Source organism: Falco biarmicus, chromosome 3 (genome assembly GCF_023638135.1).
Source record: "Falco biarmicus isolate bFalBia1 chromosome 3, bFalBia1.pri, whole genome shotgun sequence".
In the NCBI taxonomy this organism is placed as follows: domain Eukaryota; kingdom Metazoa; phylum Chordata; class Aves; order Falconiformes; family Falconidae; genus Falco; species Falco biarmicus.
In genome coordinates, this window is record NC_079290.1 from 114,518,655 (window position 1) to 114,532,121 (window position 13,467).

Consider the following 13,467-nt stretch of genomic DNA (forward strand, 5'->3'; position numbering starts at 1 on the left):
TATTCCAGCAGCTGAACCAGGCAGCCCACACTCAGGTTTTACAGTACTGCTACGCGATGTGCTTATTCACCGAGACTTTCACTAGCTTCTCACCACACATACTCACTTTCAAGTTGGCAGCTGGAGATAAAAAAGCAACGATATCAGCATCGGCCGATATCAGCATCGGCCGCCGGCACCAACCCCAGGAGGGATGGAGGGACATGGGGGCAGCACTGGCACTGCCTGGGAGGGATGGAGGGACATCCTTGGGAGGGTACACCCCCAGGAGGGATGGAGGGACACAAGGCAGTGCCCAGGACTCACCTCACCTGGTTTCTCACTGCTCAAATTTTAATACTTGCTACTGAGGATCCTAAAAATGCTGTTTTCTTGCATGGGACATGACCCCTTCCTCCTACAAGAAGCCTGGGAACACATCCTCTGCCATCTGCCTGTGTAAGGGCATGTTTATCTTATAGACAGCTTCTTTTACTGCCTCTATACGCTTACACGCAACTCATGCGGGAGAAACAGACACACGGGTTAGCTGGCATTTCTTCTGACCTCACACCAACAGTCCCCCACACAATTTAAACATACAATTTCCATCTTACATGTCAATCGCTGCCAATGGTTGTAAAACAGGTACCTAAGACAGAAAACTTCAGCCTAACACTGCATTTTAAGACTTTTTGGCCAAAACGAACAGCTGTGTTTCCACCTGCACAAAGACCAGGAGGCTCCCTGGCCCGCCACTGCTCTTCTCCCTGTCCACCCAAGGGGCTGCGTCCCCGCAGGGTCCCACCGGCTCCTGTCTCTAACCAGTGATGTGCACATCAAATGATGCTGATGGGATCAGCGTGTTTGCAAGCAGGACTAAGAAACTACCCGCATGCAGAAGCCAGTGTTTAAAAGACAGACCAGCAGTTTCTGTTTGGGGGGGTCTGTCAGGCTGCAGAACACCAGACGGAGCTGCCTCTGCACCTGCTAAAATGTGCATCTTCCCGTAAAGCCCCAGGGCACCCTGCTCTCCTCCGACCCTCTCCTCAAGAGGGGAGATCAGGAATATTTGGTGGTAGGGCCCTCTTACCCTTTGTTTCAGGAACTGGAAGGCAGCAAGGAAGGCAGGGTTGCAGGAGGAGAAACATTTCCGAGCTATGGCAGCTGAATCTGGACCTGACAGATTTTTACCCTTCCATGAACGAGCCGCTGCTCCAGTGACGAACGACTCTTAAAACTCCCCAGGAATGGAGCCACCAGCTGCGTGTTTCTCATTTTCCGAGTGCCTGGCTGGAGGCACTGCGGGCAGCTCACAAAGGCAGAACCCTTGAATATAAAACGTTCCACCACGCTCCACATCTAAGGGATAAAACCAAACTGCCCATCAATGCTTACACCATTACCTGTCCCGAAGCATCCACACGCAAATTGCAAAGACCATCTTTTGATTCATTTGCACACAGGCATGGCAGATGAACCCGGGCAGGAATTATTAATCCTCCCGAGCAGAGTTTGAATAACAGGGAATAAATACAGCCCGGGGCCCCGTCCACAATGGGACGGGACTGTCCCCACTTAGCGGGCAGCTTTCGTTTATACTTAGCAGTACGCAAGCCCTGTGGGGGCAAAGCCCGAGTGCGATCACACACGGAGACCGTGCTGGTCTGCACTCGCTCGGAAGAGCAGAGGGGATGCACACGCCATCTTCTACCTCCGAGCGTTTGACTCTGCAATTCTACTATAAAGCCGCGTGAGCGGCTTAGTTATTTATTTAACTAAAAGCTTTTAATTATCTCTCTCACACACACGCATTACATGGGGTGGGGAAGGGGAGGAAATAATCAGCCTACAACCGGTGACCCGCGGGTTCAAAGGAATTGTGTTTTTCATAGAAACAGCTAACTAGCCCAGATCTTCTCCTGCTGCTTCCAAACCACGCTTCCAGCTGCAGGGCTCCATCCACGGTGCATTCTGCTGCCGTTACAACTCGGGCTGACCTGATCACCGCAAGAAGGACCTTGGTTCGGGCAGAACAAAGGCTCCTCTCCAAGCGCAGGGTTTTCCTCGGGTGGCCACCGAGGATGTTACTTCGTGGTGTGAACCTGCTGGAAAGCCCGGCTGACATCCCATGGCACTCACCCTCGCCAAGAGATGGAAAGGACCACTATCCGCAACACCCGCGTTGCCAGAAACACGCCGTGAGCAGAAACGCTCCCCAGAGCTGCTGCTCTTCCTACGCCTTCCAGGCTCTGCACTGAGACCAGGGAGATACAAAACACTCAGTCCCCTCCAAAAGCACCGGAGTTCAAGTGCTGTAATAAATTATAAATCATAAAGCACTGCTGCAGACGTTTGCTCTGAGCACAGCAGCTAAAGCAAGCTGGCATGCGAATTTGTTTAAAAAGCCCATACCAGAAACACAGCGGGGTCTGGAGGAGCGTGCCCTGGAAGAGTATGATTTCTTGAAACACCCCCCCGCAAGCCCATGCAATTTTCCTCTCTGTGGAACTGCTTCATTAAAAAAAAAAAAAAAAAAAAAAAAAAAAAAAGGGAGGGGGAAGGATTTAGTCCATCTACAGAGACAAATTAAAAGTATTTGCTTTTAATACATAATGTTAGCAGCATTACACAAGCAAAAATTCACATAAACAGAAAACAAGCGTAAACAACCGACTGAACGTAAAGAAACTAATAATATTAATCTGGATTAAGTACAAGCCATGAACATTCCCACCTAATCCATCCAACGGACAAAGATAAATCCCTGCTATGCCGCATCCTACAGTTCTTTGCAACTTAAGGAACCACAGTACTGATCAAAACAACGTAGCAGATGAGAAGTATGGGGTGAAATCTTTACGTATAGCCACCTGCTTAATCTACACAAGATTACAGCAAAAGCCAAGCACCAAGAAAGCAGAACAAACATTGTAAAAGATCACCAAGCCCAGAGTGCAATTTCCACTTGAGGTGCAAAGCTTCACATCAAGCTTCCCCAGAGAGATGCACACGACAGCAACAAAACACAGCCCCGAGTCTGAACAATCCGAGGATCTGCCATTCCTTCTGCTCCAGAAAAGTTGCATGGGGGTGAACTGCAGTCAGGAAGAAACCAGCAGATCCGCAGCAGAGTTTAAAAGCACAAAGTAAGTTTTTTATAAAAGGAAATAAGGGCTGCCACAGGCCCCTCAAAGACTTACTTTATTAAAGCAACATCTCTGATTCATCACAGCTTATTACCATGAATGTAAAAGCAGCTGCAGCAAGCAGAGCAAGTCCAGGCACTCACCCAGGGCAGCAGGACACACAGCCCAGCTCGGGCTCCCCACTTGCAGACCCACGCACATCTCCAGCAGCAGCACAGTGGGAAGCACCCACTCCGCCACCCACTCCCCTGGGTTTTCCCTCTGTTGCAGATCCCCTGGCCCAGACACCTGGAGAAAGCCCAGAGCTCCCACCACGCACCACAGACACAGCACCAACTTCTCGGGCTTTTTCCAAGAAATAAATGCAATGTGGCATTAAGAGGATGAAGAAAAACCCGCTCTGCAGCAGAATGGGTACTGTCACGGTTTCCCCAAATGAAGAGGCTCTCACCAAACACCCCTCATTAGGGAACACAAGGAAAGATGTTTAATGAGAAACTCCTGGCCAGATGCTGTGGACGCACAGCCAACACCTCCACCGAACCGCCCAGAGGATGAGGAGCCAGGGTTTTACCTGCTGACCCCAAAAATCCAAGACTCCTCCAAGATGCTGAATAACTCCTGGTGAAAACCTAGTAGAGAGCCACTGCCTTCCGTCAGCAGCACGTTACCAGCCACATCCCCAGCATCATCATCCACCCATCAACATATCAAAGCACACGGAGCATCCCAACATCCCATGGCTGGAAGCCCGCAAGCTACCCCGGCACAGCAACACTTTGATCACTAATGAATGAATTTGTAAACATGGCTGCATGCTAGAGAAGCCACGTACCTACCAGCCGACCTCCCATCAATTCCAATATTTGCTCAACAAGCAGTAAATGGGGTGTCAGAAGAGAGATGTTTTACCGCTTTCTGAAAATCAAATGCTGTCAAGTGAAAATACCACGTCCATTCATGCGGAGCACGCGGGCGCTTGGCAGCCGCAGACAGAAGCCGTAGATTTGGGGGATCAATGTCTAAAGCATTTTTAGGATCTGGGAACACACGGTGTTTTGGAACAGGCTGAGAGCAGTCCTTCCTCCCCTCGCCCTGGCCAGGAGCGACCAAGAGACTGCTGCCCATCAACCCCTGCTTCTGCTAACAGCTCCTTTTAAATTGCAATTATGAGATCGGATGAAAACACAGATAATTCCTCTGCTTCTAACCTAGACCAATACAGGAAATAATCTATTGGGGGGGGGGGGGGGGGGGGGGGCAGGAATATCATCCTTCTCTCTGTCTCATAAGGCTCTAATTGAGTTTTAAAGGTAAGGAGTGCTGTTTATCCTGATATTTACCTTCTGCAGCAGATTATGTTTGTCCATGGGAATCCCAGAAAATCCTCACCTTCTTTATTGAGGCCATGTCAGCAGAGATATGCAAAAGACCCCGCTGGCTTTTAAATCACACCCAACACTCAAAATCGTCACAGCAACATAACTGAAGTTGCTAGAGGTTGGCACTGTGATGTAAAAAAATAAACATCAAGTGCAGCAGCAGCACTGGCACCTGACATACACTGCAAGCAGGACAGCCCTGCTCACCACCACCACGACACCGCAGGAAAACCTTCAATAAATTAAAAATACGGTTGTGCCAGCCATTACAAAAAAAAAAAAAACAAAAAACAAAAACCCACACCACACAAACAAACAACACAACCAACCCTTTCAAGGGAAGGGAGCAGCTCCTGGGGCAGCAACATGCCAGTCAGCTAATTGTGAAAGGAACTGCACTCCATGGCATCATCACCTCAACGAACAGCGATAGCAGCCAGGTCGGAGCCCCTCCGCGTCTCCCATCGATACATGGCTCTATTCTCCTCCCCTGAGACCTTCCCAGGATTGCTTGTACATTCGCTAACACAATTGTAAAATAAGAATCAATTAATTAAAAGGACCAACCCTCCAGATCTGCCTAACTCACGCAAACAAAACCTAGCGTACGTGGAAAGCCTCAAAATCCTAAATACAAACAGCAAGGTAAAGCAAAAATTAGTTTTGTGCTGTTGCTCAAAAATAAGATTTTGCTTTGCTTCTCTGTATTGTCACCAGTACCTTAATCAAATTCTAACCCAGAGTACTGAATTATAACTGAACTATGATTTCCAGCACAACACTTGCCCCAGAATTTGGAGTGTCTCTTAAAAAATGTTCTCTTTGCAGCTGGACGTACAATTCCTAAACAAGCATTTACACACCCACAGCCAGGGGGGCCACTGGCCTCTGCCCAGGACCAGCCCCCCCAAAATGCACGCAGCCCCCCCGGGGCACAAAGGGGTTGCAAGTTCATTTTCCCCAAGAAATGCTCCAGCACTGGGGCTCAAGATGCTCCAGGCTCCAGGCACAGCACTGGCAGACGCGGTCAGGGCACAATTTTAACTCGTTCTGGACCCGGTGGAGTCATTCCCATTGTACACGCTGCCTTCCCAGAGAGAAAAAATAAACATACGCCTTGGCGGAAAATCCTTTTAGCTGAAGAGCGTTGCTTCCCAGTGGGCCGAGGTGTTTTCCTGAGCTGGAATTCTGAGGGAATTGGGATGCACAATGAGCCTTCGCCCAGCCGGTGCCAGACCACAGCACCCACATCCATCCCACGGTGGGCGAGCGGGGCCCCGCCAGTTTGCAGAGCCCAGTGCCCTTCCCCGCCATGTCTCATTCCTCCTCCTCCTCCAGGACAATGGACTCCGGGCAGAACTGGGATCCCAGCTGGGCTACCAGCAGCCCTGGGCACCCACCGCCCCTGCAATGGGGGGCGCTGGGTGCCAGATCCCCCACGCTGTGTTCCCCCGTCCTGCCGCGTCCCCCCTATTTCTCACCTCCTGCAGAATGTGTCTCCGGCTGAGCCTCAGCCTTTTGGCTTCCAGTTCTCCATGACACATCACGCACCCCCGCAGAGAGCTTGCACACCGCGCCGCGCACACACGGATACACGCTGCAAACACGGATGCGCCACGCACACTCCGCTACACCGTGCAAACACGGACACGCCACGCAAACACGGATGCACCGTGCACACACGCAGGCTGCACACGCACATGCACCAGAGACCGCAGCGAGCACACGCCGCACACCCCCGCTGCCCGCGCAATGCGCCCTGCGTGTGCAAGCACCCCGCGCACACGCATCCTTTCCGCGCAGGGAGGTGCGCGCAGCCCCTGCACACGCACACCCCGCGCAGAGGCGCGGGTCGCACGCACGTGAACACACGCACCGCGTGCATGCACCGCTACACGCCGCGCAAGCGCGGGCGCGCACACCCGGTGCACGCGAAGCGCACGGCACGGGGACCGCGGGCACGCGCCGACACGCCGCTTGCACGCGCAACAACCGCGCGCGCGCACCCGCGCTCCCGGCCCGCACTTACCCGCGAGGCCGCCCCCGCTCCCTGCCGCCCTGCCGCCGGGCCGCGCAGAGCCCCCGGTGCCGCACGGCGGGGCCGCTCCGCTCCGCGCTCAGCTCCGCGCCCGGCCCGCCCCGCTGCGCGCTGCGCTGCGCCCGGCCCCGGCCCCGCCCACAACACTGTAGTAAGTTCCCATTGGCCCAGAGCAGGGGGCGGGCCGCCAGCGCCGCGCCGCTATTGGCGCGGGAGAAACGGCGGCTGGCGGGGAGGGTGGGGGCAGCGGGAGCGCGCGCCCCCTCATCGCCCCCCCCCACCCCGTTTCCCTCCCTCACGGCCGGGGCTCCGCGCCCGCGGGCGGCCCTCAGGCGCCGCGGCCCGGCCGCCTCCCTCAGCTCGGCGGCAGAACGCCCCGGGAGGGGGGGCTGGAGTGACGGGATTACCGGCAGCCCTCCCTGCCGGCCCGGCGCTAAGCCGGTGTGGGGGAGGGGGTTGGGGCGGGGGAAGGGGGCCGCGATCAGTCACCGCCGCCCGTAACCGGTAGGGAAGGGGCCGGAGGGGCCCGGCCTGCCGGTAACGCCGAGCGGCAGCGGGCTGCGCTCCCCTCCCTCCGTGACCTAGATTTTAAATACAGAAAGTTGTGGCCCAGCTCACACAGGAGGACCCGGGGCAGGGGGGGCGTACGTTCCTGGGGCTTTCTTATATTTAAAAAAATAAAGGCCTTTGGGAGCCAGGTACTGGCCCAGCCGAGATGGCGAGTTGACCGAGGTCAACAAGATGTGCAAAACCCCGCCGGGGAGACTGACCTGCTCGCCACTCCACAACCCTGCGCCCAACTGTACCGAGTGGCTCTGCCTCACCTACAGCCAAATTATAAGGCTTTTTTTTGTCAAACAGAGCCATCCGGCTCCCCTCGCCACATACGCTGGAACAAAATGCTCCCCAGCCTCTTGTCAGCATTTCCACGGAGCTCCAGTGAGGCAGCGCCAGCCCAGTCGGCTTCAGGGGGACCAAATCCCTCTCAAATATTTACACAACCCCAAAAGATGTGTGGCATCTCCGTTGTGTCTCCCAAAGAGAATTAAGTGATCAGGCACTTCGTTCTCCTTGCATTAAGAGCAAATGTCCTAGCCCTTTGTCAGCAGGTAACACCCTGGGCTGACGCATGCCCTGGTTGGGATGGCTGCATCCTCACACCGAAGCCTTCACTAGTACCGACGCAGTGATAAGCACACTTGTGCTAAATAGGAGCCAAACAAACCCCATTTTCTAGAAAAACTTAACGTGCTTCTCACAGCTATTGACCCCTTCCCCTCTATGGGTCTATGACATGGCTCTGCCAAGACATACACGATGGTGCAGCTTCCCTTGCCTCAGTGCTGAGACCGCTTGCAACAAGCCCCTTAATGGGACGGAAGAGAGGTATTTTTGCCTTAAATCTGGACTATCTGGTGGTTTCCTCGGATTCAGATGAGCACATCTGATTCAAAGACACAGGCTAGGAAAGGTCTGGCAGCTGTTAAGTCGCTGCTCCTACACCAGAGACAGGCAGCTCCCCTGAAACAAGCCCTGAAGCTCCAACTTCACTCCCCAACGGCATTAAATTAATGCATGTTAATTGCCCAGGCTGTGAATGAAGGGCTCAGATGTCTGGTGCTGATCCACCACAACAAATGCCACCTTCGCTACTGCTCACCCAGGGATGGGCTGAAAACAGGCTGTGTCACAAGGGAAATGTGAATCCAAGGGGCTTTAAGGAGAAAACCACAGAGCAAAGGAGCCACAATTTCTGGATGCAAGGGCTTGGCAACAGCTTCTTGCAATTGAGAAAAACAAGCAAACAAACCCACACTGCTTCATTGTAACATGCACGCATGCTGACCAAAGGCAGATTGCAGATTACATGGAAAGGAGACAAGGGCAACGAAAACTTCACATCAGAACAGTGATTTAACACCACACAGCACGTCATCCACCATGCTCAGATCACCAGATGATCCCCAACTCCATCTGCCAGCATCTGAGTATAGAGAGCAGCAGCTCCCATATTTTGAGCCATTATTTCCCAAGTGAACCATTTATCCACAGGGAACACTAGTGCAAGCTGCCATACATGCTCTGCACAAGGGCAAAGGACGCTTTTAGCTCTTCAGACCCCAAACAAATGGCCAAGAGTGGCCAGAGAAACGGCAGGAGAAACTTAAGAGCAATACAGTCATCAGATCTGAAAAGAGGCGCGTGGTCTGTACCACGGGCATGCCTTGAAAATGTTCTTCTGGGGCAAGGGGATTTGAACCTAGGCCAAAGCAATCCTTTTGTGGGGAGCAGAAAAAGGGAAAAAAGAAAACAAAAGCAACACTCCTCTGCATATGGAAATACCACCACCAACACCACACTTCTGCTGTAAATCGCTGGCTTAGCTTCTAACCTTTTCCTTCCTACACAGCCCCAGACTGACCTCTGAAATCCCATAGGAAGTAATGGAAATTTCTTAAATTCTTCACTATAAGAAAAGTTTGCCCCATGCCAAGCCCGGATTGCAAATATTTAAAGAACTCTCCCAGCTATAGCTGGTTTAAGTCACTTTATAGGAGTCAATTAGAGACTAAGAAATATTCTAATAAGTCAGGATTCCTTGGTATTCAGCTGCTGGATACAGGAATAAGGAGAGGAATTATATTCATTTTAGGCATGCATTCGTGGTCTCTCAGGCAGAAGCTGTTCCCTGCGAGCTGAAAAGCCACTCGCAACCGCTCAGATCCCAATGGACTCAGTCAGCGCAAATCAGCTGGGTCACAACAGAGAACGATGCCAAACCCTACCCTCTGCCTGTTTCATGGGTGTGCAGCTAGCAAGCGGCTCAGATGTATGTGCCCCAGCATCTTAAGAGCATCTAGACAGTAGATTAAATCCAGCTCAAGTAAGTTCTTAAGAAAATACAATCATTTGTAAGGTGATCCAGCACTCTGCAGGCCCCCACAGGATGCACTTCTGGTAGAATCTGCTGTAAAACTGGGCTCCTGGCTCACACCAGTGCCAACGAACACCCTGCCTAGAGCATTACTGGTACAACAATAGGCTGCACAGAGCTCTCCTCACCCCAAGGAGCTTCTCTACTCGAGGAATTCCCAATCTAAACAAAGGAATTGTGCATCACACTGGTATCAGTGCTCCCTCCCGCAAAGCAAACAGGATTTAAGGTGAAGACAAATACTCAGGATTATGCCAAGTTCCAGGAAAACAAAGAAACAAGCTGGTCAACTGAATCCTTTATCCACTATGGCTCTAAATGGGCCAGCTGCATCGATATTACACATAGGTATGTGCACATACAATAGGCATATTTGGTTTATGTGCCTCGCTCACACACTTTGCTAGCAAGTGACAGTCTCCAAAGCAGCAGCCATTTCACAAGAGCAAACAAGGTGGGAGGAGAGCAGGTGGCTCAGTTTTGCCAGCTACTGGCCCTCTGCCCTTGGCTCCTCTTCCGAGATGTACTGTCACCATCAGCAGTGCTGATCTGGCTAAGACCAAAAGCACAGGATGTAAAGGAAATCTTTCGACTTCACAAGGTTTGTTTCACTGTAAAACAGTGATCTAGAACAAAGATATTTCAGGTAAATGATTTACCTAGAAGGAAGGGGTGCTTCAACTAACGCTGCATCTCTCCCGCGCTCACCCCTTGATTTAGCACACAAAGTGGCAGGCACAGCAGAATTCACCGCCAGAAAAAGGCTCTGACAGGCTGAATTGCAAAGTCAAGAAATTTTCATGAAGAACTAGAACACGCTGCACTGCTTTGCTACAACACGTGTGCACAGTGAAGGCAACCTGGAACATCTACACTCACCTGGCTCCGTATCAAGAATTTAACCAAAGATTAAATCTAGTCCAGCCCGTCACAGCACTCTCCAAAACCAACAATCGATTCATTGTTGAGCGAGCTATTAAAGGGCCAAGCAGCACCCTCCATAGTTAAAGAGACTAAGTGATTTTGCTACTGTAATTCCCCTTGGCATCATGGCAGCTAGCCTCCAGTTTTGCTAAATTCAAGCTGCTTCTCCTATCCTTCTCTGTGTGGTTTCCTACTGGAGAGTTTTCCTTTGTTGGTTGTTTTAACAGCAGGAGTTGTGCCCTTTGAAGGCCATTGTTGCCAAACTAAAACTGCATGTTCTTTCCTGTGGGCAGAAGAATCCATTTTTTGAGCCACTACATCTTTTTGGTACTGGGCTGGCTTATGCATGTGCCTTTTGGGGAGATGGGGAAGGCAGAGGGGGTGGCTGGGCAACTCACCCTGGACACCCAGGAACTCCCATCCCACCCAGAATCTGGTTAATTCATGGAAAAAGCTCCCATCACGGGTTTATTCAGTCTGTGTGAAGTTGATGTTCACTTGAGTCGGAGCTAGTCTGCTGTGTGGCAAGACACCAAGAAGGAGGAGGAATAAAATAGATGATGAAGAGGAGCACCAGCTCTCTCCAGGCTGCATGCCAGTGCAGGGAAGAACAGCTCCCTGAAAAGTCCGCTTTGTTCCAGGGGTTAGAGACAGTGCATAAAGCGCATTTCTGCCAAGATGCACCATTTAAAGGTTAGAGGAGGCCAGCTTCAGATTGCAGGATCGAGTTTTCATATAGTGAATGTTTCTACATTGAGAGAGAAATACTTTTCCCCTTAAGTATGGGTAGGAAGTATTAAACGTACCAGTGGCTGCACTTAAAGGATCTGGAAAGTGCTTAAAAAGCCTGGAGAAAAGATTACAGGCAATGTTGTGAGTGTAAGCAGTGCAGGCTCAGGAAACGGCAGAACCAGCGTGGCACGAGCCTGAGCTCCAGAAACAGCCCGAGAAACAGGCTGAACCACGCGAACAGCCACCCAAAGAGACACAGCTGGCCCACAGCCACGCTGACCTCCGTCACATCGCGAGCTCTCCCTCATTTCAAGCATTTACCAGATTTCCATCCCCTAGCAGTCTTGGGGAAAATGAGACACAACTGAAAACAGAGGAGCGTGCTCACAAAGAGCGCTCGGCTCCCTGCCCCTCGTTAATAAATTCCAGGAGACACTGTTGGAAACCTCTATGGTTGGGCAGCAGGAGGAAGTTCAAGCCCTTGCGCCAGCCTCCTCAACCAAACAGAACAGCCAGCTTGGTCAGGGACGCAGCTGTCACTTCAGCGGGGGACAAGCTCAGCTATGCAGCCTGTGTTGAAATAAACCCAAAAATAACAGTTAGTGCCACCTAGGGACCAGGACTAAGGCAGGGAGGCAGAAGAGCCATACCGCAAACAAAGGACGTCAGCGGCTGATTTACTCCTTGCATGGATGAGAAGTCAAACTGCAGCGAGAGGCGGCTCTGGTCTGTTTAAGTAACACCAGGTAGGTGGTTTTGAACTGTAGCTTCTCCCCACAAAGGAACCAGTTAGGTGAAGCTTTCACTAGGGGCTACTCAAGCGTGGATTTGACTCCGTACCAATTACGCTCTCCCTTTGGGCAAAGACCATCCCTTGGCTTCAAAATACTGAGAGCAATTTGGTTCAGAGAAGGAAAGTTTCAAGGCCAGGGTTTATTTAGGACCGATGTGTACCTAGGAGTACGTTAGAGTGAAGTACTTGGGGGAGTGCCCCTCTAGTCTGTACTAACACACTGCTTGTATCCCAGCGGCTGGGCAGCAAATTCACCCAAGCCGTCAACCCAGCACCAGACAACAGGCAGCAGTTTGTTATTGCAGGCCAGACCTGCACATCAGCAAGGGACACCTGCCAAGACCAAACATTTATTTAATTAAGACTTCAGCTACGGAGAGCAAATACAACTTCTAAACAGAGCACGGGCTACCTTATTTCTTCCACAAATAAGAGCTGAAGCTCTGCACCACTTCGTTCAAGGCTCCTTCCCCTGCCTGCTATCGCCTTGGACCTTGCAGGGTTTGCCTTAAGCTGCTAACTGGATCAGACCGAGTCCTTTCTACAGATGATCCCACAACCTAATACGGCACACTAACGTCTGCTGAGAGGCATTTCTGCAGGTGCACAGTGATTAATTGGTGCGCATTTCCATATCACAAATTAAAAAAAAAAAAAAAAAGACTTTTCAGCTTGGTTGAAATGCGGTATATTAACCTCTGAAACTGGCAGTCATGGATACGAGCTTCCAAAAGAGAAATATCAATAGGACAAAATCCCAGAGGATAGCATCACATTGCTGCCAGTTTTTCCTGGAGCTTTACGAAGTAAGGCATTTTGAGGCTTTATTTAAGGTCCTATCTTTCCATGCTCATTTTATAAAGAAAACCCAAAGCAGTTCAGCTTTATGGCAGAATCCAAGTACTGGGGAGGGCAGAGGGGGGAATCAGATGTTGCAGAGGAAAGCTGTGGGTACGGATGGAGAGGGCTGGAAGCATACTTCATCTGAACTGTTGCCACTGTCACAGCTAATTGCCCAAAGTCATCCTCTCTGAGAAAGGTTTGTTACTGAAATAAATAACATAACCCTGTTAGCTCAGCACATTCTGCAGGTCCACAGAGGCTGCAAGTTAACATGGTGTACGCGGTAAATCTTCCAAGCAAGAGATGCAGCAACAGCTTTGAGATGCACACTAGCCAGATCTTACCCCTGCATTTACCGCAGGCTGCATCAGAAAGCAGCTAATAATCATTAAGCTGCCATCTTTTATTTCTAATTATTTGTCTCCACAGCAGGGTTCCTCCAACCATCAAGCAAAAGGGAAGCAAGTCTCAAAGGAGTAACTGTTTTGAAGAGGGCTTGCAGCTGCCACTGCATGAATGGCTCTCCAAGAACAGTAGCAACTGCTACAAACTGCCCACAGAGCTAGGAGGAAAGCATCTCTGTTGAGGCTGTTTTTCAATGTCGGTTTTTAGGTCAACTAAAACAGCTTTTCTTATGCAACAAGAGATGCAGAAAGCTCACTTGCTTTTGAGTTTTTGCTTTCATTTAATTA

At 51.0% G+C, this 13,467-nt stretch overlaps 1 protein-coding gene across 4 annotated transcripts in view; it reads right to left on the reverse strand.

Annotated features, from left to right (window-relative positions):
• Nucleotides 1-13,467, reverse strand: part of EPB41 (erythrocyte membrane protein band 4.1) — a 95,954-nt gene that overhangs the window by 70,239 nt on the left and 12,248 nt on the right. The window contains exon 1 of one of the 4 annotated variants that reach the window (XM_056333399.1): nucleotides 6,540-6,674. The exons of 2 other annotated variants lie outside the window; for them this stretch is intronic. The gene's annotated coding sequence lies outside the window, so the exon portion shown is untranslated. Of the gene's footprint in view, nucleotides 1-5,991; nucleotides 6,136-6,539; nucleotides 6,675-13,467 lie in introns of those variants that run through there. One more of the 4 variants, XM_056333402.1, reaches the window with a different exon arrangement.